This window comes from Streptopelia decaocto, assembly GCF_964273445.1.
Source record: "Streptopelia decaocto genome assembly, chromosome: 1".
In the NCBI taxonomy this organism is placed as follows: Eukaryota; Metazoa; Chordata; class Aves; order Columbiformes; family Columbidae; genus Streptopelia; species Streptopelia decaocto.
Genome location: NC_138663.1, coordinates 96,194,582 through 96,220,301, shown reverse-complemented (window position 1 = coordinate 96,220,301; position 25,720 = coordinate 96,194,582). Strand labels below are relative to the sequence as shown.

Here is a 25,720-nt window from a genome sequence, read left to right as displayed (position 1 = left end):
AGGAATCTACAGGATAGGAAATCCAGTACAAGTTAGTTCATGCTGTGGGAACTGAGGAAACCCAGAATATTTTGATCTTTTGGAGACTTACATGTGCTCAGAGACTTGAAAATCTACCTGCTGCTTGGCTGCCCCTGTAAGTTCATAATCAAAATCCTTACATTTCCCAGCAAGGCCTTAAAGTTAAGGGTAAAGATACTTCAACGTTAGATAGGGAAAATGAAATCAAACCCAGATAAAAGTTTTCTTCAGGTCCTAGAAGGGGCCTTTTATTTTCACAAAGCTGTAGTACCAGACTACATAGGAAACAAAGAATTCCTGGAATTTATTTGCTTTTTGTTTTTTTTTTTTTTTTAATTTTCCTGTTTATTACTTAGCTCTGAGCTCCTTCTTAGGAGTTTGTTCAATGCTGAATTGGTCAGTGAGGACCAAGGAAAATGCTGCTGCAGATGCTTTTGGACTGACTTTTTACTCTCGGTCAACCAAACAGGCTTGTTTCTCTGCCACTGGATCCAGCTTCCCCAGAGGAGTCCAGGTCATGTCATCTGGTAGGACAAGAAGAAATGGCCTCAAGTTGCACCAGGGGAGGTTCAAGTTGGATATTAGGAAAAATTTCTTCATGGAAGGCTTGTCAGACATTGGAACAGGTTGCCCAGGGAAGTGGTAGAGTCACCATCCCCGGAGGTGTTTAAAAGCCATGTAGATGAGGTTCTCAGGGACAAGGTTTAGTGCCAGTGTTAGGTTAATGGTTGGACTCAATAATCTTGAGTGCCTCTTCCAACTAAAACGATTCTATGATTCTATGTAGGAGAAGAAGCAGCTCATAGCAGTCCAGCAGGCTGGCCGCCTCAGGTGGAATAACTACTGCTGCTTTCAGTGTCTCCACTAGAGCTACAGAAATACACTGGGAACTTCCTCCAAATGTCTTCAGATTCCTTTGCTCACTATGGGTATATGTTACTGCAGCTATAGTAAATGCTCCTGCACTTGCCGCCAGTCAAGGAGCTGTGAGCCCTGCTTAGTGACCTGCTCCCTTGCCTTCACTGAAGGAGGAGGGGGTTTCAAGGTGTCATTTGGCTGCTGCCATCAGGTCTGTAATATTTGCATATGACAGCATACAGCCTGTGGGAGGATTTCTCTGCCTGTCAATTAGTTGAGGATACTGGCGTTCATTGCTTCAGGAGCTTGGCACCATGGCAGAAGTCACCAGGAGGCACTGTTACGTATCTCCTCTCATGCTGGCCCAAGACTCTCTCCACATCTCACTAACTGCAACCGCAAGAACCATGGCAGGTGCAAAATTAGATTTGCTGAGGTGATGAGTGGGTCCTCTTGGGTGGAGGGACAGAAAAGGGAAACCCCACATAAGGCACGGGTGAGAAACCCAAAGAGGGAGGAAGCTTCACTGCATTAGTGCAGGGAAAGTGTGTTTCAGCCTCCAAATTCCTCCCATCCCCCTCATCTGGTTGCTGTTGTGGCAGGCTGTGGGGTGGGGAGCAGCAAGCAGTGACCCCACACACGTTAAAGGGGGTGAATCAGCGAGGCTGAGGCACTTGCTGAAAACAAGCAGCTGGGTGGGCTAAAAGCAGAGGTTGTCTTTAGGCTGATTGCCCACCTCTATCATAAAGTGAGGTAGGTGCTGCAAAGGTATTCCAACAGCTGTTAGCAAGTGGTCCCCCACCAGCACATTAACTGTCAAGACCCCAGAATAGGCTGGTGCTGGGGCTGCTTGTTGCCCCCGACTCCCTCTGTTTCCGTTTTGCAAGCTGTAAAGCCACCCATGCTCTGGTGACAGGTGGGAAAGAGGGGAAAAGGCATCTTGCAGGGCTGCCTGTGGCACTGGTGCCCCATGATGCAAACCAGGACTGTTGGAGTGCATCCAGTTCCTGTGTAAACAGTCAGGGTTCCACCCCCATTTGGAACAATATGCCTTCTCCAAAAAAAAAAGCACAGGTTTAAGTCCAAATAAATTTAAGAAATATAAACATATAGAGCACCTTCTAACTAGAATCCTTTTAGCAAGAATTGTACTGAATCTGAGTGATAAGAGAAGATGGGACTGGGAGAATGGAGAATAATAATAATTGAGTGGGGGTGAAAATACACATTAATGGAAACATTTATTTGGTTGAACAGCTATTCAGAGCACCTAAGAGAACATCCTTTCCTGATGTGTTGTGTACAAATGCCTAAATTGCAGTTACAACTGGGAGACATACTAAACACAGTAGAAAATAAGTTTAAAAAAAATTTTGTATGGATGAAAATTCATAGTATTTACTTAGATGAAAATAAAGAAGTTAAATAATTTCAGACATGTGAGGGAACTTGCTGCTTAAATATATAATATGTAAATTTAAAAGATAAATAAAAAGGGTCTTTATCCATTTGGCCTTCTTTTATTAAAAAAAAAAAAAAAAGTATTCTAGAAGAGTAATTTCAGAAAAGATCACCAAATCCATCCTACCTCGGTGGCATCATTAGCTAGCAAAACAGGGGAGGTGTCCAAGGTCTAATGCTGCAGGCTGCCCTGCCAGCCCTCTGCTTGCTCACTTCCTTGTCACCCGGGCTCCTGGCAGGTCCCCTGGAGCTGCTGGATGCCCTCGGCTCCCTCTGTAAAATTCTCCCTTAGCCTGCCCAGCAGCTCTTCGCTGTGTAGCATGAGAGACTTCGCTGCCAGCCTCCCACAGGGAATAGCTGGCTCTTTGGCTCCGCTCTCTGTCACACTGCCGCTGTTGTCTTCTGCAGAAGGAGGTGATGCTCCAGTTCAGGCCACATGCAGCAGTCCCAGGTGTTGCCCAGGAGCTTGTCCACTTGACATTTCAAAGGTCTGAGATGTTCAGGACTGCTCCTGTGGTGTGTGTCTTCTTCAACTCTTTTCTTCTACTTAGGAAGATACATGCACTTTTCATGACAGGAATGACAGACAGCAGCTTGCTTTGATTTGTTTGTAACCCCAACCTATGTTTTCCTTAAGAAACACTACTCACTTTAAAGACACTGTTTTGGCTCACAGGTCTTTTCTTGCTTTCTCCCCCCTCGCTAGCAATAGCATCACAATTATTCAAAAACTTCTTACTGAAAACTTCATACTTCCCATTGTACACAATTTGGGAAAACCAAAAAGCACACTAGTGCTTTCAAGTCTGTTTCATGTAAGATTTTTATGATGTGCTATATGCTTGATACAATGATAACAGTATTCCAGTTAGCCTATAATGCCAAACTGAAGAGTTTGTTTGGGATTATATAAGCTTTCACTGAAATCAAACAGTCTCTGCTTTGATCCTGTTGTTTATTATTGTGCTGCAAAGAATTTCAACAAAAGGCATAAATAAAGATCTGCAGATGCATTCTTGAGACATGCAATGGAAATGAAGATATGCCAAGAACTTCCTGAGAGAAGAATTGCAGAACTGAAAATATATTTAATCTGGAATAAATACACTTCATAGTTTTATTTGGGACCTGAAAAGACTGCTATTTTAGAGCTCAGATTGCAAAAAATCACAAAAGAGTGTATGCTGCTCTCTGCCAGAACACAATAGCAACTTCTTTGGGAGAAAACTGATGGCACTAAATACAGCTCAGGGTGAACAGCAAGAAAGGAACTGATCTTCCTTGGCATCAGAATACTCCAGCATATGAATATCTCTGAGTTAGGAATGCAAGGTATATGCGAGTGCAGGGGCCCTGCACCCTGTTGGACTACATTTCTTGGGCTTAAAAAAATCCTTCTAAAGCTTCTTTCCCATTTGCATTGTTGAAGGAAATGACTGAAGACAATACAATAAACATTCAGTCATGCAGCTAAGACCAAAATTAATTGTTGCCTGGGTCAAGGGTAAGTACAGATGAGTTGGCAAAGCCTGCAGTTAAAAACTGAATGATAAAAAGACCAACTTTAATCTGCCTACGTAAATTTGGTTTCCTCTTTGCAATAAGTATTTGCATTGATGATACATCCAGTGTTAACACATTGTATGTATATTTTCTAATAGAATCATAGAATCATAGAATGTCAGGGATTGGAAGGGACCTCAAAAGATCATCTAGTCCAATCCCCCTAACAGAGCAGGAACACCTAGATGAGGCTACACAGGAACATGTCCAGGAGGGATTTGAATGTCTCCAGAGTAGGAAACTCCACAACCCCCCTGGGCAGCCTGTTCCAGTGTTCTGGCACCCTCACAGAAGAAGTTTCTTCTCAAGTTTAAGTGGAACTTCTTATGTTCCAGCTTAAACCCATTACCCCTTGTCCTACCATTGTTTGTCACCGAGAAGAGCCTGGCTCCATCCTCGTGACACTCACCCTTTGTATATTTGTAAACGTAGTGGCAGTGCTGGAGCACAAGTCTGATGAGGAGCGGCTGAGGGAACTGGGGCTGTTTCACCTTGAGAAAAGGGAGCTGAGAGGAGACCTTATTGCTGTCTGCAACTGCCTGAAAGGAGGTTGTAGCATGGAGGGGATTGGTCTCTTCTCCCAAGTAGCAAGTGATAGGACAAGAGGAAATGGCCTCAAGTTGTGTCAGGGGAGATTTAATTGGATATTAGGAAAAAATTCTTCCTGGAAAGGGTTTCCAGGCATTGGAACAGGCTGCCCGGGGAAGTGGCAGATTCACCATCCCTGGAGGTGTTTAAAAGGCATTTAGATGAGGTTCTTAGGGACATGGTTTAGTGCCGGAGTTTGGTTATGGTTGGACTCAATGATCCTGAGGGTCTCTTCCAACCAAAATGATTCTATGATTCTGTGATTTTATCAGCGGTTTATGAACATGGACATTCATGTTATGTAAGCCCCTAGTATCTGAAGTACACAGCAAAGCACAACACAGCAGAAAATAAACCTGATGATTTGCATCCCTCCTGCCTCCAGGCACAGGCCTCACATCCTCACCTGCTGCCCCAAGTTTGTCACTGGGTATGTGTCCACTGCCCAGGAGCACCAGTCCCACGGGCAGCTTGGTGGGCCTGGGCTGTGCCCTTGGGGAGCCCGAGCCGTGTCGCAGATGTGGCACTGCCGGTGGCTGAGTCAGCAGGTTTGCATGTGGGGAGCAGCTCCTCTGCAAAGCTGCAGCTGAGGGGACACCTGCCACAGTGAGCACCCCACACAGTCTCCCCCCCAGCTGCCCAGGCACCCCCATAAAGGTGTCCTAAGCCATTCCTGCTTGCCTCCTTGCTTCTCTTCCTTCCCCACTGCCCCTGTTGCTTGCTGTGCATCCGAAGGTGCTGCACCCCTTGCACTCCCTCTTAATTGGCTCCCTGACTCCTTAGCACCCCAAGAACCACGTATGAGCTGGGTTCTTCCCTGAGTCACCCCAAAGTACCTTCTCTACCCGGAGTGGGAGCGTTTTGCATGCACAGCTTTGTGAGCAAAAGCAACAAGGACATAAGGAACAAAGCTTTTTAGCAGGGCCTGTTACAATAGGACGAGAAGTAACAGTTTTAAATTAAATTAAATTAAAAGAGCAGAGATTCAGGCTAGACATGAGTAAGAAATGTTTTATAATGAGGGCAGTGAAACACTGGCCCAGGTTGCCCAGAGAGGTGGTGGATGCCCCATCCCTGGAGACATTCCAGGCCAGGCTGGATGGGGCTCTGAGTAACTGATCTAGTGCAGGGGGTTGGACTAGATGGCCTTTGAAGGTCCCTTCCAACCCAAACTATTCTATGGTTCTATGATTCTGTGAGAGCTGTAGCCCCATAAGGATGGCAGTAAGCGTGGAATCATGCCAGGAGCTACAATGGTTTTACTCCCACCTCAGCAGAACTAGCAACACAATTTGATCCTGACTTTTTAAATTTGATGGTCTACAGGAATAATTACAATATTGACAGTACTGACTGATGCATGTATCGTAGGAGTAGGATCTGGATTTCTGATTTCAGCTGCAATACAGAGACCTTTGGAAATATGAATCACTTAACTTTCTGTCTCTCGCTCATGCCGTTTCCTTTCTGCAAGAAATAACACTAAATCTTTTTTGTATCTTGCTGAAAGAATTTCTTAGCAAATGAGTGGCTGGAAGAATCAAAAGCTTTTCTGGGTATAACTGCCAAACAATTAATAATAAATGAGCAGCAAGTTCATCAGCTTTTCATTTTTTTTTCTCCCCTTTCTTAAAAAGAAGGGGAAAAACAGATTTCTGTTGAGACACTTATGACACCTTCAAGCAATGGTGCATGATAAATTAAGAAACTGGGTGGAGTGCTTCCTTCCTGTAATCCGTTTGAAATCAGTGAGAAGTGAGAGACAAATAGGACGTCTCACATAACATCTGAAAAACAACTTTTTTACAGTTAAAAAAAAAAAGAAAGAAAGAGGCTCTCTCACCTCCCAGGTGGGCCTAATCCTGGGTGTCCTCAGAGGCCTGAATGAGGGTCTCCCTGCCTCAGCAGGCGGAATCACTGGTGTTGGCCAGCTGGTAACTCTTTTACCTTTTGTTTTTCCTTGTTGTTCAATAGGCAGGCTTGTTTCTTGCACACTTAGTGTTGGGAGTAGAGGTAAGCATGCCTTCAAGGGATTTTTGGTGGCAGTGAAGACTTGACAGCATCTGCTTACCCAAACATGGGTGAATATATTTTCCTAGCAGCTGTGTCATGCAAGAAGGGGACAGAAGGATGAAAAAAAAAAACAAAAACAAAACCAACAAACCCACAAACAAACAAAAAAAAACCCTGCAGGGATCCCACCATCCTGTATGAGACAGCCACAGCCTCATTTTTCAGCACCTGCTGCTATAGAGCTGATGGCTGCTCCAAAACATCTACTTCGCATATTCCAGGTTGTCACATACCACACCTGGGCAAGAAAACCTAAAAAAGCTACTTTCCAAATAGGTCAAAAAGAAAACTGAAACACTTTAGTTGTTAAAAAAACAAACAAACAAGCAAAAATTAAAAACAAAATCCATAAAGCATTAAAAAACTATTCTTTTTAACCACAGAAAAATACTTTGCTTCCATAAGATGAGTGTACTGACTTTTTGCAGGAGCTGACCACTTTCCTGCATGTTTTGTCCAAGAGTTAAAGAGCACAGTTGCAAGGAGTTAGGAAGCTGGGCAGCCTGAAGAAAGGCTTTCCCACTTGCGCATCCTTAATTTGGGATTGGACTGGATGATCTTTAAAGGTCCCTTCCAATGCAAACCATTCTGTGATATATCCATGTGATTGGTTAATTGGAGAACAGGCAGACAGGAAGCACTGGTTTCCTGCCAGTCTGCATACCAGTCTCTGAAGTGTCTGGGTTGGCTGAAGTCTGGCAGAAAACAAACCTTGCTTACAGTGAAGGTAACCAAACAACCTTGATGACCACCAGCAAAGGTTCTGTCCCTAGTAACACAGTTTTTGACCAAAGTCTTGCCCCTACTGACTTCAGTTGGTCAATGCCCAGGTGTTTCAAGGCATGTTCCCAGAAACTGAGACCAAACAATGGGTCCACTTTGGGAAAACTTTGATTGAAGTGGTCTTACTAACATATCCCAGGAACTATGGGGCAGAGGACCAACACAGAGTTCAGTTCCAGGGCATCACTCAGTTGCTTCAACCTTAAGAGTGTAGAGGGACCACTAGACCACTGCCTTCTCCAGAAACTTAGAGATTTGTCTCTCAAGATGATCTACTCTTTAGGAGGGCTTCAGAGAAATGGGTGTGTGGCCATGTCAGCAGAGAGCATCATGTTTGTCTAGTCCTGGGGTCCCAGCTCAAGCAGGTCCTCAGAGAATGGCAGTGAGTGCATTTTCTTCCAGACCAAGTCACCTGAGCTTCTCATCACTCTGCTTGTTTCTGTCTGGGAGAAAGTTCCCTCTGCAAAATGCAATAACCTGATGGACTGAGGTGGGGATCCTGCTTCCTCCTAACCCTTCTTCCACAGAAATAAAACTTGAGGTGCTCAGTCCTAAGTCCAATTCTTAGGCTGAAATTTAAATATATCTTTAACAAAGACAAATGACAAACAGAATTGGACTTTATATGACTGATGGAAAAATGACCCCAGTAATTAAATACAAAGTAAGACATTCTGATCCCTGATTTCTTTCTTTTTTTTTTTTTTTTTTTATCCTTTACACTGCCTGGGGAAATTAAGGGAGACCCACTTAGGTGGGGATCATACCCTGAAACAGAAATAATAGCAAGAGGAAGTCACTTTTAAAGTCTGGCTGAGTATCAGGATTATCAAACTGAAATCAGCCTGTTAGGGGTTAGTCAGACCAGCAATCAGTTAGAAAACACACAGTTTTCTAAACAATTTCAAAAGCACTCGCCAGTTTTCTCGAAGCTGAGTCAATTCAAGCTAAGGCTCTAGCCACTGTGTACTGTGCAGGTGGTTTTATTCAGAGTTTGCTTGTGTCCTGCTACACTTCCCTGCAGTCTGCAGTGAAGGCTATGATCAAAACTGTCAGAGTCACGTAGTCAAAACCTTAAAATTCCTGGCATAATGAGGATCAGGCATAAAAATTTCAAGAATTTTCAGTGAATCAAGAAAGGTGTATTTTATTTTGAGCTGATGAAAAATTTATTTCCAGCCCAAATGCATATTTTTGTTTGGGAATTTTTTGGTAAAAATGACAGTGCTACAATCACAGGGGTGCTGTGAGCTGGAAGCCACAGACCTGGAAGCAGAGCTCTGGTGCTTTACAAAATGGGCTTTGGTTTCAGCTGCAGGAAACTGAAGCACCTCTTGGTTCTTGATCCAAGTATCACCTCTCTTCCAGGAACAGTCACGTGTCACCAGACTGCAGATCTGTTCTGCACAGAGATTAGGTCAATATTTATACAACACAGAACAGAAAAGACAAATTCTGCATCTAGACTTGCACTTTGACACATGCCACAGTGCATCTGAGAAGCCTGGTTATTCCTGATTTGCAGGGTGTGCCCCTTGCCTACTCCTACTCTAATTCAGGCTAGACATGAGGAAGAAATATTTTACAGTGAGGGTGGGGAAACACTGGCCCAGGTTGCCCAGAGAGGTGGTCGGTGCCCCATCCCTGGAGACATTCCAGGCCAGGCTGGGATGGGGCTCTGAGCAACCTGATCTAGTTGAAGATGTCCCTGCTCACTGCAGGGGGTTGGACTAGATGACCTTTGAGGGTCCCTTCCAACCCAAACTGTTCTGTGATTCTATACCTAAGGGCTCTTTCCCTGCTCCCCTGCTTCTCCTTCTCCATCACACATCATATTCATTCCCTGTGGAGGGGTTTTGATAGATAAAGATCTGTTGCTGAGTTAGTCAGGCTCAAAGGAATCTCAAGGCCGCTTCGAGAAGCTAAGAACAGAATCTGCTGTGAGAAAGAGGGGCGTTCCTCAATCAGCGGGGTCCTGGTGTGGCGTGAATCATCGGACGTATCATCAGTGAGACTCCAGTGCATGGACAGCCCATGATACTCATTTAGCGAATCCATGCTTGGAGCGTGGACGCGTGATTAGAATATAGTTGCATATATAAGGAGGTTTGTTTCTGTAATAAATGGCTTTAGCATGATTCACATTGAATCGAATTGTTTGCTGAGTCCTTTATCGCTCCAACAATTCCCCTCTTCCATCTGTCATCATTATCCCTCTCTTTTTTCCAGACTTCTTTTCACCCCTTGCTTGCAATAAGGTTTCACTCACCTGTTCCCACTTTGCCTTCAGACAGCACAGAAACCCTTGCTCAGACAGCAAGAAAAACACAAGCCAGGAATCTTGTTAAGAGAATGCCTCCAGTTTGGCATAAAAATCAAGGGGCATGTGTGAGTGTGTTTGGAGTAAGAGGAGATGTTGAGAATCTGAAAGTCTTGAGACAGTTCAGTTCTGGCATGTAACACTCACCTCAATATAAATAGTAGGAAGTTTCCCTAGATGTGATAGAACAGATCTATTTGGAGAGATCCTTACCACAAACTACGCTGCAGTCCAGTGACTAAAATGAATGACCCATATCATGCACTACTACTGTTGCTACCGAATTAGGCAGCTCTCATTTCCTATGACAGAAATTTCCTATGCTGACATGAGAATATGTCAGTTTGAAAATGCTGAAATGAATCTTTTTGGCTTTCAGTTTTTCCCTTCATTTTCTCTTAGGCAAAACTACATGAACCTGCAGTTTTGGGGATGAATAACTTAGCTGAAATGTTTTGACCCTGTGAAGGCTCTGCCATTGAACAAGGAAGCAGGTCACACCTCATTGTGCAAGGAAAAACAGTTAGGTAGGTTTCTTTCGCACCATACCATCCTTTTATGAGCCTAGAACAAGGGTGTCAAACTCATTTTCACCATGGGCCACATCAGCCTGACGGTTGCCTTCAAAAGGCTGAATGTAATTTTAGGACTGTATAAATGTAACTGCTCCTAATTTATACAGTTCTAAAATTACATTTGGCCCTTTGAAGGCAACCATGGGGCTGCTGTGGCCCATGGTGAAAATGAGTTTGACACCCTTGGCCTAGAACATTGGGGTACTGCATTAACTTGAGAAGTAATTGCCCAAGATTGACCATTTATTCCTTGGAGAGCTAAGAGGAATGTCTTCTTTCTGGAGAGCTCCACAGGTGGCTGCATGTTAGCACTAAAATGGACGATCAGTCATAACTGAGGTCTGGAGTTTCATCAGTTGTGTAATGACATCATAACACAGCCAGCTCAATGGCATGGGCAAAAATGAATTTTGCCACCTGGATGATGAACACCGAAGTAATGTATTCTGTTTGTCCTTGTCACTGTTGGCATCACAACTCAGTTCTGAGCTCTAGAGGTGTTAGGGAGCTTGGAGATATTAGGATGACTGTGAGGTCAGGGTGTTCTCTTTCTTTTCACTGGTTGACTGCCTTCCCCCAATCCCTCTTCAAAGCTCACCTTGTTGTAGGAGATGTCACAACATGATGATCTTGCCTGACTAGAATGGACCAAATACCTGAGCCCTGGAGACCTGCCCAAGACCTCATTTTGTTGGATGACAGAGAAGCAGAAATCTCCCAAAATACTCTTCTCCTTTCCTTCCCCTCTGCTATGATACAGGATGGATGTCACCAGACCCTCATTCCTCCTACCCTCTATTCTGCTTGCCCTCCTTCCACAGTTCTGGGACTCATTCTCTCAGCCTTCCTGCCTCCTAACCACCTTCTCTCCTTTCTCCAGCCCTCACAGCTCCTCCTTCTTTCCATACAGATAAATGCTTACATGTTCTTATTCCCAAAGCATAGGATTTCTGTCTCCAGGTTGCCCACCCTCCACCACCCAGTTCACAGTCCCATAGCACTGTGCTTACAGACCCCTACACCACCACCTGTGCAATTTCTCTTTATCTCCCAATGCACCCCAAGCTGAGGTGAAGAGCCATGTAGGAGGAGCACAATGACAGCTTGCCTCTCTTGCTTGTTTTCTTGTCACAGCTGACGTGCCCTTCAGTGGTTAAATCCCGCTCTGTGCATTGACTGCCAGGCTGGGTCCATCAGAAGGACTCAAAGCATGTCCTGTATTTAAACTGCAATAGTGCATTACCCCAGACCTTTCTCAGTTGTAGAAGAGAAGCTAGTGTTTGCTTCTCTGGGAATAACACTGCTGTTTATGCATAAACACATTTAGCCTTAGTGCAGCTCCTCAAGGCCACTAGTTTTTTCTTTATTTTTAAGAGTTGGTATGTCCTGAGGCTGGGGACCCCTCAGGGACCTGTGCAAATTAGATCCCATCTGCGTTTGCTTCCTCCAGGCACCAGGAGCTGGAACCACATTCAGGTCATCCTCAAGGTTGGTGCAGATTCACCCTAGAGGAGATATACTGAGGAACTTTCTAACATCACTTTAAAAAAAATGAAATCTAAAATATTACCACAGTAGTCTAAAATATCTTACGCAAAAGCCATGTCCCTGTCTCCCAGGAGAATATAATCAAAGTGCAGAGTCTTACCAACAAAGGCAGGAACCCAAATACTCATAAACTGCTTGAAATAGCCCCAGGGAGGACTCGCAAGATGAACTCTTGACCCTACTGAGCTCAGTAAGAAGCTGACTATGGACTTACAGAGGGCTAGAACTTCACCCAGAGGAAACTGATCTATAAAAATTCACCGGATGGCTCATAATAGTTCTGAAATGCATTATTAGTCTTCAGAGTGATGCTTTCTTAGTATCTAATTGCTTTCTGAGGAAATTTTAACATGGCCAAATGAGTCTCATCAAATTGATCGCCTTGTAGTAGTAATAATAATAATTACATCTATTATTACTAAACTTAATTTTAATTATATTATGTCACAATATACCCGAGTATATTGTACAGCAGTATTAATTAATGCTTATAATCATGATACCATATAATACTCAAGGACTCTAAAATTTCATATTTTTTTACCAAAGTAAATGCTGACTTTTTGGTTTGGTTTGGTTTGGTTTGGTTTGTCTTGGTTTGTTTTGTTTTGCTCTGAATGTTTCTTCCCTTGTTTTTAGAGATGAAAAGTTCTTTAAAAAGGGTAGTGAATAGAAGTTGTAAAATTTTAAATACTTATAGCCTTAAGGATCAAAAAGTGGGAAAAAAGCTCTATTTCTAACCTGCTATATTTGAACTGAAAGAAGATTGTTGCTAAAAAAATACCAACCTAGGAAGAAAACCAAATCTCATTAGTTTTTAGGAGGTCTGATTCAATATTTTTTGCATGTTTGAGGTTGTGAGACTGAAACTCCTTCCTGTTTACCTGTAGGCTCATGATGAGAAGCGAGTCTGGCAGCTGACAAAGACTGACAGTTGATTCAGTTCTTGTATGTGAAAGTGAGAGGAGTTAAGGCAAGAAGAACTTGAGTTTCTGTCCTGCAACCATGTTCAATGTCAAACACCCCCTTCCTTCTGCATATGAAGCCATATAATAAATAGCCCTAGCTTGAGGAATCACCTGTATGTTTTGGCCTCCTTTCAAAAAATAAAAGGAACTAAGCACCTGCTTACACCAAGCATCCTGAGTATCCATGTTATTTTTGTAGTGGACTGTAAAAGGATGAACATCAAGTGTAGATCACACTCCTCTGTCTCACAGGAGCATGCCTCAGGAGTCGGTATTACTGGAAATAATTTCTAGGAAGACAATGGAAGAACTTCAAGAGAATAAGGATTTTATTCATGGTTTTTATAAAATCGTGGTTGCATAAAAAATCTTACAAGCATATGTATATATATAGCAGAAGGAACTCCTACTTGCCTGTTAAAACTCCCAGATAAAGAACCTTGCAAAGGTCTGTTTCTCTGCATTGCCTATATTCAAGAGTGCTTTGAGTATCTCTGGTGTAAACATCTGCAGTGCAAATGCCCAGAGCTAGGTGAGACAACCCCAGCTTCATCTCAGATGACCCAAATAGGAGGTCCCTCCACAGCCTCAGAAGCTCCACCGGCTGAGGAACCAGACCTGCTGTTGTCTGGGGAAGGAAGGAAGCACCCCGCGGTGTCTGCCTGCCCAGAGGAACCTGAACCCTGTCCAAGGCAGGGTGGCTGTGAGCAGTGCCAGGGAAGGTGGTCCTAACCACCTCAGTGCAGTGATCCAGAATACTGGCCCAGGCAGTAGAACACTTTCAGTCTGGACAGGTTCAAGCTCGCTATTCCCACTTTCTGGGATAATCCCCTAAGCACACAGCTGGGATGTGTACCATTGCCAGTCCTTTTGGTAAAACTGGAAATGGAACTCTGCTGAAAGGAATCCGAGATGTGAGTGGCCAGGTCTTGTAAGTAGTAGTAATCTAAGAAGCCTCCTTCTGAAACCCACCATTCATCGAGAGCTGGACAATGCTAAGACCTAGTTCATGTTACTAAAGTCATTTATGTAGTTCACACAAAGCCTCTCCCATGGAAAAGCCTGTGGAGCACAGGCTCACTGACACATCAAGTCCTGCTTAGTCAGCTCAGCTTTGCTGAGAATGGACTAGATCCCTACTTCTTCTGGCTTCTGTGGACTTTTGAAATGCTTTATACCCAAAACAGGGATTTAGCTCTTCTCAAAGAGAAGACTCAACACAAACCATCACAGCTGGATGCTTGAGCTATGAAACTGTCTTATAAAAGTGCATGTTGGTGACATTCTATTCTCTCTTCCTCTACTAATATCCCACATGCAAGGAGTGACACTTGCCTCTCCTTTAAGGTTTTTAAAATAAAACACACACATGCCTAGGCAAAGAGACTTCAAGGCTGTGGAAAGGACACATGTACACATATGTCCAGGACTTGTTTTCTAAATCATAAAACAAAGAAGAAAGGCCAAAATACAGGCGTGGCTTCAGTGTTACAATCTGCATTGTTGGAAGTGTTTTCTTTCTCAGCCTGCTGTTTTGTTGGGAAGAATCCACTCTGGGTGCTGATCCCCCCTTCACCTGCACACAGAAAGCCCAGGTACCACCTTGTGTTCAGTGTGGAGGTGTCTGTTCCCCAAAGGCAGCCTGTGCTCCTGCCTGTGCTCTTGTGTGGAACTGGCCTTTTCTAGCTTTCAGGCTAACAACTATATATCGCGCTCAGGCTCAGAAATGCTTTTCAGTCCAACGGCTACATTCAGCCAAGGGACACAGGCTTTTAGGGGCAAAAGGTTTTTATGTGCAGAGAGCCTAACTCCTGATATTCCAGAATGCCTGACTTTCAGCTAGAGAACCTCTGTGCATAAAAGTATCATACACCATCTGTACATCACATACCTGTCCAGACTGCAATGGATGCTGCTCCTTTAAAATAACTTTTTTTTTTTTTCCTTGCTCTGTTGGGCACTACAACACTGCAGTAATGTTGAGAATATTGCTCTAAGCTTCTTCTAAAAATGAGACTCAGGTACTCAAATCATTACTTAGTCATTTCTGCACTTCATCACATAAGCTTCACTCAACAGTAAAATGTACTTGGTCACAGTTATGCAGAAGACACTGTAAATTCTCTCTTCCATGAAGGTGATCAGAGTAATCTCCTCTGGCCACCTGCATATTCTCAGTGTGAAACAGAAATCATGTATAAGGCATGGCGTTAGTCGCCAAAACTGCAGTGGAAGGGTAAGATGGATTTTTTTACCGTACTTAAAGACGTTAAAAGTGAGGAAGGAGTTAATTGTTGCAAAATACACGGTCATTTCCTGAGCCCTGTGGTTGGATGAGTACAAACTTTCAACTATTTCTAATTCTTCTCTGTCATTTAAGAGGCTTTCAAGGTGCACTGTACATCCCAGACCAGGTAAGGAATACAGATTTTCACTTCTTGATTGTTAATTCAAAGTTGTTTTTCAGTGGAGTCAGACCTGATTAAGACTGATTTGTTCTCCCTCCTATTATTTACATCTGAAGGGAGAACAAAGTTCATTGCAATTCAAGAAGTACATGCGTCTTTGTGCCAGATGACTATGAGCTGTAGAAATGATGAAAGAACTGTATGGGTTAATAATAGAGCAATAATAATGAAGAAGTTATATTACACATATTCAGAAGTCAGAATTATGACAGCAAACACTGCAGTAAAAGAGAAAGAAAACCCTTACCGCCAGTTGTAAAGAGTTCACTCTGCACAAATCGCTATCAAAATAAGGGTTTCTCAGGTGTACAGTTTGCTTTAGTAAGGAGAATAGTAAAAATCATAGTGTGCCTTCAATGATATTTTTAAAAGGAGGAAGAATGACCTTCTACATATTGGGGAAAAAAAAAGCAAAACCAGATAATTTTGGACCAGTTCTATTTGTAAATTTGGACCTGATATCTATCTTTAGCTATTGCAGAGTCACGTATTGTAGTCATCCTGAGACTGTTCCTGAGGTTTGCAGCAACCAAACACATACACAGAAGTGACTGTGGAACCATATCATAGAACAATTTAATTTCGTTGGGGTCTTTTGATGCATAAAAACTGAGCTCAGACAGACGGGCACCAGAAGGAAGTCTTGTAACACAGTGCATTCTTTCATACTGCATTTGTTGTCTCTTAATAGGCAGGGAGAGAGACTATTTGTGTGAAGTTTTTTTTAATAGCTCAGAAATAAGTATAAAATAGCCATCTGTAGGGAAGTCATTGTAATAAAGTGCTGTCATCAAGTTGCTCTACAAAAAGTGAAATTATACATGCTGGGAGGATCCATAAGTGAAGCTTTATGCTGGAGATTCAGGTTTTTGGCATTTGCTTTTTATCTTTTCCTTTTTCTTTTTAAGTTTTTGCTTGTAATCAGTTTTAATATTTGGACGTTGGCTCCTTGACTGTGCTCAGTGTTTAGTATAAACACTTTCTGGATTATATATGTAGTGGCTGGGAAAATCTAACTGGGGTTTTCAAAAACATTTGTTAAGTCCCATCAGTGTTTGGACTTGCTTCCCAAATCACCTTCATCTTACCCATGAGATTGCTACTACAGTAGCACCTGGACCTCTGTATTGAATTTCCCCCTTAAAAGACTCTGAGCCACAGAAGTTTTGTCACTGCCATCTACAGCTGAGGAACTTGGGTGAATCCCAGTTGAAGCCAGACTTATATCCTGGTTTTCACAGTTTCCCAGCACAGACAATCTGATCAAGAATCCCAGGTCTTCCCTTGCAAACAGCTGTACATCAGTTTAGACATGGCCAGAGAGATGTCACCACTCTGCTAGGGAAGATGCTATGGCATGGGTAGGAACACTTGTACCAGCCTCAGTCTTCTCAGTTTGAGTATTGATGCTAAGCAGTTTGCTGTTCCTTACAGATCTGTGTGCTCTTAGCTGCTAAATATGTGCAGCCTATGCTACATCTTGCTAGATGAAAGCTGGGTGAGGTGTGCCTACCCATCCTGCAGTCGCGTTTCCCAGATACTGCATAGACACAGCTCAAGGGACAGAGCTCAGCAGCTTTGTGTGGGAAGAGCAAACTGAACCCAGGCCTCCCCTCTCACCAACGAGCAGCTTACCCATTGATTCTGTCTTCAGTTTTCAACATCCCTTCAGGTACATTTGTTGCAAATGGCCTCCGGTTGCACCAGGGAAGGTTCAGATTGGATATTAGGAAACATTTATTCACGGAAAGGGTTGTGAAGCACTGGAACAGGCTTCCCAGGGAAATGGTGGAGTCACCATCCCTGGACGCGTTTAAAAGATGTATAGGTGAGGTTCTTAGGGACATGGTTTAGTGTTAGAGTTAGGTTATGGTTGGACTCACTTGAGTGTCTCTTCCAACCAAAATGATTCTATGATTCACCTTCTGTCTTTCAGGTTGGGTTTGGGTTCAACTCAGATGCATCTGCCTGTGCAGATAATTTTGATCTCACTGATGACTGCAAGTGCAGAAAAGACCAGCTTAGGTGATTTTAAATGTTTGCCCTCAGTGGTTTCTCTCAGCATGAGTATCTTTCTTTGGTGTGGGAAAAGAGTGTACTCCTCCGCTCTCTGTTGGAGGGAGGTGTACATTTTATGTCGTGGCATAATAGGATGGAAAAGAAACAAGCCCTAGAAAAAACATTCCTTGTATGATAAATGTGGTCTCCTCCAGTAACTGCTGTGTTCTGTCCAAGTGGCTAGAGGGGACAAACCCGGCAGCCCACAGCCCAGCCTCAAGATTTATCTTGTGGTGGAGTCGCTCTGCCCTGCTCAACAATGAAGAAACACTAGGATTTTTTCTCAGTGTGTTTAAAAATGTGGTGGTGTTCTGCACATGAGCTGCCACCTAACAACTTTACTTCATATTTGCATAGTTTCCAGATAAAAAGTTGTTTTGAAGCAGAAGTCTAGAGGGCTTTACCACTGACAACCAAAGTTTGCAAAGCCTCCAAATGGACAGAAAGAGATTTTTCTTATCAGACCGATTTATTGACACTGTTCTCACAATTTTCACAGCATGCAAAATGAGCCTGAAAATGGACCACTCCTCTGAAAAATTACTTTATAGAAATTAAAGTGTTTGGCCCTTGACTACTGCCTCAAAACTTCATGGGTGAAATGAGCCAATTTCATAAGTAAATGTCTTTGGGACTCTTTTTTGGGCTTGTTTACTCTTACTGCCAGCTCTCAAATAAGAAGGTCAAGCTGGTGTTCCTCCTGGGCTTACTATTTCTACACAGGAAACCTGAGAGGGACTCAGCCTGAGTGTTGCTATTTTAAATTAGGTTTGAAATAGATAATATAATCCAATTTTTGTCTAAATTTAGGTGCTAATCAATAGGAAATATCCCACAGTGTTCATTTTCTACATCCTTTGAATCTGGTAATGTCAGTTTGATCTGGTCTCTTTTCAGATATTTTTGATCAGCAACCTTCCGTCCTTACCGACATTTTCCATTGGTAGTCTTAATTTTCAGTTTGTTTTCCAGCTAAAGCTAAACACTCGGACAGAGAGAGAGAGATCTGTATTCACCTCATTCAACAGCTCAGTTTTTTAAAATGCTGGATTTTTGCTCTCATTGATACCATAACAGATAGATTCTGCCTTTTTGCGTACAGACTGATGAGGGTCCGAGAGTTGTTCAGGCTGGGGCGAGGCATCTATAAGCTTGTTCATCAAGAGCTGCACATTTTTGTCACATTTTCACACTACTGCATGAGGAATTCAGGCTCAAGAGCTCATGAATTGAAAAGAATTGTACCCTCATATCCTCACTCTCCCAATTGCTGATTAAGCCTTGAAATAACAGCAGAAATTACACACCGGTACAAGCTAGAGTTACTACCAGATACACTGCATCTGACTTAGATCTGCAAAAATAAGAGGAGAAAATATCAAGTCACCAAAAAGTATGTGTTCTTTTATCTTCTCTTCATCTTCTGATGTGGATTTTATACATCTTTATTAGTGCTGCACAGGTACATTTTACAGCTAGTAAACTTTGTTTTAAAGCTATGAAAGGCAGTGTTATCAGTGCTTGTTACTGTTCAGCATTATCTTTAGATGTGCTCCTTTTAAAAAAATTTGTTTGTAACAACTGATTCTTAAAAGATATTTTTTTTTGTCATTTCTGAAGCTCTTACTCATAGAGGAAATCTGATCTGCTACAGCACGGAAACATCAGCAATGACCATGGCGAGACAAATTCCTTAGGGATCTGCCTGTAAGTCTGATCAACATTTGAGATGAAAAGTTTTGCATTTTCTTTGACAGGATGTTACACGCAGAGTTTAGCTGTATGAGGCAATTGCTGAGGCAATAAGGGAATATGCAGGAACACAAGCCTCTTCTTTGAATAAGTGAGTAAGCACAAAGAAAGGAATAATCTTGTAAAGAATCTTTTTCTTTTTTCTTTCTGTTTTTCCCCCACAACTTCTCAAAAATATGATCAGTCTTTGGGACTCTCTATATCATGCCCAGTTGAAATGCTGTTCTTCCAGGATCCTGGGTACACTGAGTAGACCCTATTTGTGGGCTACAATAGTTAAGCAGATGAAGGCTTTGTGCTTTTATTACTTCATCTTGTTACAGTCACGCAGTGCAGGGGTCGAAGGAAAATCTTCCAGGAGCACAGGGTGGTGGCAAGAGTTAGGGTAGGAAACTGTAGATAAGCAGAAACAGAAATGGTGAGGCAAAAGAAAAAAAAAAAAAAAAAAAAAGAGAGAAGAGGAAAACTAATAAAATGAAATTGAGGTAGACAAGGACAGAGGGCCATGTCTGGACAATGTTTAAGGACAGAAAGATGGACTTTGGGTTACATGCTACAGATGATGTAGCAAACTAAAAGAGGGAGATTCAGGCTAGACATGAGGAAGAAATTTTACACAATGAGGGTGATGGTGAAACACTGGCCCAGGTTGCCCAGAGAGGTGGTAGATGCCCCATCCCTGGAGACATTCCAGGCCAGGCTGGACGGGGCTCTGAGCAACGTGATCTAGTTGAAGATGTCCCTGCTCATTGCAGAGGGTTGGACTAGATGGCCTTTGAACGTCCCTTACAACCCAAGCTATTCTATGACTCTGTGATTCTATGTGAATTGTGGAGGACAGTATGATGCAATCCTTCAGCAATTTTCCTCAAAGAATCTGGAGAAAAACCTGAAATATCCAGGTCTCAGTAACTGAAAAATATTCTTCAGGTCAAAGTAGGTTTGTCTGCACCCTCTAGTGGTCCAGACAGAAAACACGTTTTTACCAGCTAATTTTGCATTACATGCATTTGCTAGGTCCCATCATAGTCTGGTCTTCAGCTTATTTGACGCATCTGTAACAACAACTCTTCTCAGCATCTGTAACATGATGGTTGCATCCAAAGTATTTTTTGGGAATGGTCTTTGGTCTATGATAACTCCTAAATCACACAAGATGGTTGTGTGTGGCCCAGAGTTGCTTGAGGGAATCAGAACTGTGTCAGAACTGTAACAGCCCAAGAAAGTGAATTTCATGGCCTAAGCCTAGGTTCTGACAGCATTTAATTTACTAATATTGACATACTCTTTATCTAGTAACAGCTCCCTTGTGCGTGTGGACTGTGGTATAGCCCTCAATCATCTAAGATAACAGAAGAATAATTACATTACAGAAGAATAAATCAGCACACACACACACACACACAAAATCAATCAAGAGCCCATTCAGAGGGAGACTGTTGCCTGACTGCCTGGTCAGCCATGATCTACTTACAGCTGGAAGACACAAGCTAACTAAGCAGTTGGACTGCAAGAAATTACAAAGTAGCCTCATGATTTTGGTGGCTGAGTTATGTCCTATGGAATTAGGTTATGCCTTGCGTGATGCTGAGAAAAGGGCATCTCCGTAAGAAATGGATACATGAGAAATGCCTGAAATGGAGGTAGGGTGGAATTTCAGAGCTTCGCCTCCAAGTGGGGATGATTCTCATACAGCCTTTGACTACTAGGAAATTATCCCCTAGTAGTTGTGTCTCATAACACAAGATTGCAGTACTTGAGACAGCAGTACTTAAGGTACTTAAGGACAAGTATAGAGCAGATATCCATTTGCAATTACAGAGCAATTGGATTTTGACTGGACTGAGAGAGCTGGCCTAGGGCCAGTAAGGAGCGTGCTTAAAGCACATCAGATCAACAGAGTTTCTCCTTTAGAAATATAAATGCTTTCTTTTCAAATACAGTCAAGGATGAGGAAATAGTGTAACTCCTCCTCCAGGGCACACTCCTAGGAGAAAGAATATACACATTCAACATTCTCTTTGGAAAATACTTAAAGCCTTATCCAGCTCCTTCCTTGCTAGCTGGCTAGTATGCTGGCTACTACAGTCTGGGCTGATTTTCACCTGGCCAGCTGAAGCTGGAAAAACAAGCAGTGGTCATTGGACAAAAAAGGAGCAGAAGCCTGAAATATTGTTCAGGCAGAAGGAAAAATACCTGATCTCTACTCCCACCTTCAAAGACACTGTTTCACACTAAGTAGTCACTGAATAACCCCAAAGGCCAATCTAAAGAGTAGAGACCAAGCCCTGTCTACTGCCTTACAGATTACTCGCCCTCTCACTAGGCTAGAGAATATCTCACCCTCCTGTACAGTGTTTTCTTTTTTTCCTCAGTTGTCATATCTATAATTTTTTATTGTACATCTTTGATGTGAAATATGGGCAGTACCCAACAGCTTTGTGGTTAAAACAATCTCCTGCTCAGATAATAAGTCCCATGGTCAGACTTGGGAGGCAACTTGAGGCATTTATTTCCTGACCTTAACCGCTACTCTATCATTTAGTCAGGGAAGGGAAGTGTTTCTCTTCTATCAATCATCTTAAAAGATTGAAGCAAATAATATTCAGTCTCCAGAAAGAATAGGCAACAGGGAATCTTCATAAAAGGAAACTTCACTAAAAGGTTCAAGGCTCAGGTCTCCCAGTAGTTTTCCAGCAAAAGAAAGGATGTTCTGTGAGATTCACAGAGATTCACAAAGATTCACAAAGATTTTTTTGCAAGTTTTCATGTTTCTAAGACTCATCCATAATCTCCTCCAGATGACGTTTGTATGTAGCATGTGAAGAGTGTTGACTTCACACTGTACCTCATCATTTTGCTGACTATTTCAGATCTCATTCTGAGACACCTAAGAATTCATTAGTGCCTTAATCCTTTCACCTATATGATGCCCATCTTACAGAGCCTGAAATCCTGTTTCAGATCTGGCTTAAAGGGGTTAAGCTTTCAGAAAAAGACACCAACTCTGAGTTCCTCATTTTCAAACGCTTCTTAAAAGACACCTGGGTCTAACTTGCAGAAGTATTGAGTACTCACAGATATAGATATAGTCAACAGAAATGTGACTTTGAAACAATAATGTTTTATGTAATGCCAAAAGCTCTTAGGAATGAAGTCCTAGGAAACTCAGGGCTCCCATTCCTCACCTTCCTGTTTCTAATATGAGGTTAAATAATCTTCGTATTAGAGGAAAGCTGCAAATAAAAGGTTTGTGGTTCTTCTTGAAGCACTTTGATGTTACAACAGTGGATGCCACAAAAATGCCTACAAATTATCTGTTTGTTATTGAGGACAAGAGTTTGAATAGTGCACTCTATGTAGGACATAGTGTCACTCATCGAACAATGAAGATAAGAGTCTAAATGTTTCTGATGGAGTATTTTGCCTTTGGAAAATTGCTGGGAGGGCACCGGTTCCAACAAAAATCAAATGGAAACAGGTGGGCTTGAACTTGTCCATTTTTCAGCCGGGTGACTTGTAAAGTTTCTTGGCAGCTGGGTTGATTTGCTCTCTTCAGCTGGTTGATTTCCAGCTTTTCACTAGTAAGATCATTAAACAGCAAAGCAACCAAGGGAACCTGCTGAAGAAATTCTGGCTCCCAGGCTCTTCACCTGTTTATTTGTCCAGGCTGCTAGAGCAGTAACCTTCCTGAGCTATGTAAGTATTGTGAGTATTTTGACAAGGAAGGAAAAGACAAGATATTTTCATAATGGACATCCTCCCCTCAATTGCAGGTCTCTGCAAAGTTGATGCTCTCAGTTATTCAGTACTTAAATAATCAGTGCAATGATCAGAGCTGTTGTGGTCATTAGAAATAAAGTCAGTCAAAAAGTTTGCATCTTATCCATGATTGCAACTAACAGAAGTTGACTGCTAGTACAAGAATGTGAAACTGAGTTAAGCAGGAGCAGGATCAAGTCCTTAAAGTGAACTAAACACTACTTTACACATTGCATACAACATCTCCTTATGCGCCAAATTCATGACCTAAATCTGTACGTGCTTGTTAAAGAAAATATCTGGAACCCACTCTTTCACATGAAGAAATGCCTTCTCAGTCATTCATTTCTCCTGTGGGACATAAAGGTAGCGTTAGCACCTCTGAGAAGATGAAGAATGACATTTCCTGCTAGATGTCTGGCTTTAGTGATCTCAGCAATTTTCTTCTGTGTTGATACATGAGCTTAAAACCTGTTCTTGGTGGATGAAATAGCCTCAAACTTATGACTGAGATGTTTCAAGTTCAGTGTATGTTAAATGTTCCAGATTTTAAATAATATATACTCGTAAAAGCTTTTTTTCAGATTTTTAAGTGAAAAGTTTTCTATCAACAACACTTCTCAGAGAAACCAACAGGACATGGCACAGTTTTACAAGTTATAGTAGGCTGATAGGTTTGCTCAACTCACTTCTATTCCTGCTAATATTTGTGTGCTCTCTTAAATGTGTACATGAACCCCCATATGAGAGAGGCAGAGATCATAACCAATCTGGAAATCAATGACATAGATTGTTGGTCTATCCTCAGCTTGTAACTGTTTACACTGAGTAGGGTGGATTCTCAGCGCCTCCCAGTTTTTGCAGCTGCAGTGCTGCAAAAGTGAACTTCGAAGTCTCTCACAGCAGTGTCTGTGGATCACTTTGTTTTACGGAGAACACGAGCAAGTGTGAAGATTATTCCTATGCCAGTTAGCAGCAGGAGAGCAGAGAGACACAAGTTGTACTACAGAAGTATTGGCTCCTTTGGTGGTGCTTACTCTTCTGGCTGCTCTAAGTTGTCTCTGGGACTAGTGTAGCCATGAGTGTAGAAGGAAAAATAGGTGTTCAGGAACATCCTTACCTACTTCTAAAGAGCGTGGGGGTATCTGGGGATTTGACTTCCTCATGTTTGAAATAAAAAACATAGTTTTGCAGCTTGCTATCAGCAATGTTTTCACAGTTCAGACTCACATGTTACAAGAGCTGTAAATGCTGCTTTGTCCTCACCTGTCTCAGCAAAGTAAAACATTCTCACCTTATATCATCAGCTTAAATTTTCCTAGTAAATTAAAAAAAAAAAAAAAAAAAAAAAAAGTAGAGGTTTGTTCACAAAGGACTGGTGAGAAATTAAAAGCGTGCCAGGCATTAGAAACAAAGTTACGCTTCTATATCAAAAGATATTTTTGTGTCCAGCTGTGGGGCCAAGAGAGCAGAATGTTAAATGCATTCTTCTCCTGTTCACTTCAATGGAAGATACATATATTCATTTGCTGTTGGCCCATTCATAGTTCAGTCTGTCATGTTGAGTCAGGCAGGATTTGGTGTAGAATTTACAGACTGTTTTTTATAATCACATGAAATACTCTGCCATTTATTCTGATCTATGTTTTTCTTGCTTTGATCCCAGGCTGAAAAACAGGTGGGTAAGAGGCATTTTGAGCAGTTAGCATGAGACTTACGGTCACACTCTCCCAAAAGGGGAGACAACACCAACAAGCTCTCTGGTGGCTCTGTAGGCAGTAGCAAACACTACCCTATTTTCTTACTACAGTTCTGTGACTTCCAGTGGATTACTATGTAATGAAGATTGTCATTATTATCGTTGCACATGTCCACAACCTCCTCCTGAGTTATTATGGCCATGACACACGGAAGATGTTATGCAGCTGCAGAAATCAGGGAAAGGAGCTGAAAAACGCTGGGTGGAATTATAAATGTCTGAATCCCAGGCTTTCATCCAATTGGCCAAATATTTTTATGCAATGCACAGAAATTTAGTTAATCTTGGGACCTACACCCTTTATCAAATTTGACTAGAATTAACACATTCAAGTTCAGTGAGGGGGAGGGGAGAAATGTGAACATAGACCAAAGATCCTTTTCAAACAAAGCTGAAAGGTAGCTGCGCTTAGTAGTTGTTTGGGTTTTGTTTATATTCTTGCTTCTAAATTAATGATAAAGTGATGAAGTAGAAGTGTTTGATGCCTCTGGCTGACAGTCACCCAGGACTCCCACATCCCCTTCTGGATTCTCCCAAATGCCCATCCACAAAACTTCATTTGTCAGGTAAGAAGGTGGACTGAAAATTCCGAGTCTTTCACTTTTAGGTCCAAGAAGACTATGCTGTTTCTGTGAAGAGCATTGGTTGACTGGTTCATAGAAACTATTGCCTGGCCTGGCATCTTAGTGTATGTCATCCCCACAGTGGTCTACAGAGGCCTGGCCTTCACCTTCCATTTCAGTAGCCCAGTGCCATTATGTTGTTTTACTTTCTTCTGAGAAGACGACAAACATAAAATCCTCCTCTGAAATAGATTCATCTGCACTTTCTGTGTCAACATGAATACTGAAATGTTCTCCTACAGAGGAGGAGAAATGCATTGTAGAGACTGCCCTGTGGGTGCTTATTTCCTTTTTCAAGGTCTGAGCCAAAGGTTAGTTTTCTTGATGTGTAGCCATCAAAGACAGTGAAGACAGACTACTCACAGTGACACTGGTAAACAAAAATCTTACAGACTCCTACGTGCTGTCTTATTGCTTCATGCACAAGTGTTAAATGGGATTCTATAGAAGCAGAAAGTTAAGCTTGCAGCAATGAAGCCACTAAATAGCTCTGAAGGTCAAGATTAAATCTTTTCAATTTTATCTATTTATTTATTTTCT

The 25,720-nt window shown here is 42.2% G+C and overlaps 1 protein-coding gene across 5 annotated transcripts in view; it reads left to right on the top strand.

Moving 5' to 3' along the window:
• Window positions 1–15,108: 15,108 nt before the first annotated feature.
• The window catches only part of P2RY8 (P2Y receptor family member 8), a 38,307-nt gene continuing 27,695 nt past the window's right edge, over window positions 15,109–25,720 (top strand). Inside the window, exons 1-2 of one of the 5 annotated variants that reach the window (XM_082051490.1) lie at window positions 15,109–15,172; window positions 18,905–18,991. The gene's annotated coding sequence lies outside the window, so the exon portion shown is untranslated. Of the gene's footprint in view, window positions 15,173–17,234; window positions 17,252–18,904; window positions 18,992–25,104; window positions 25,124–25,720 lie in introns of those variants that run through there. The other 4 variants (XM_082051491.1, XM_082051492.1, XM_082051493.1 and 1 more) reach the window with 4 other exon arrangements.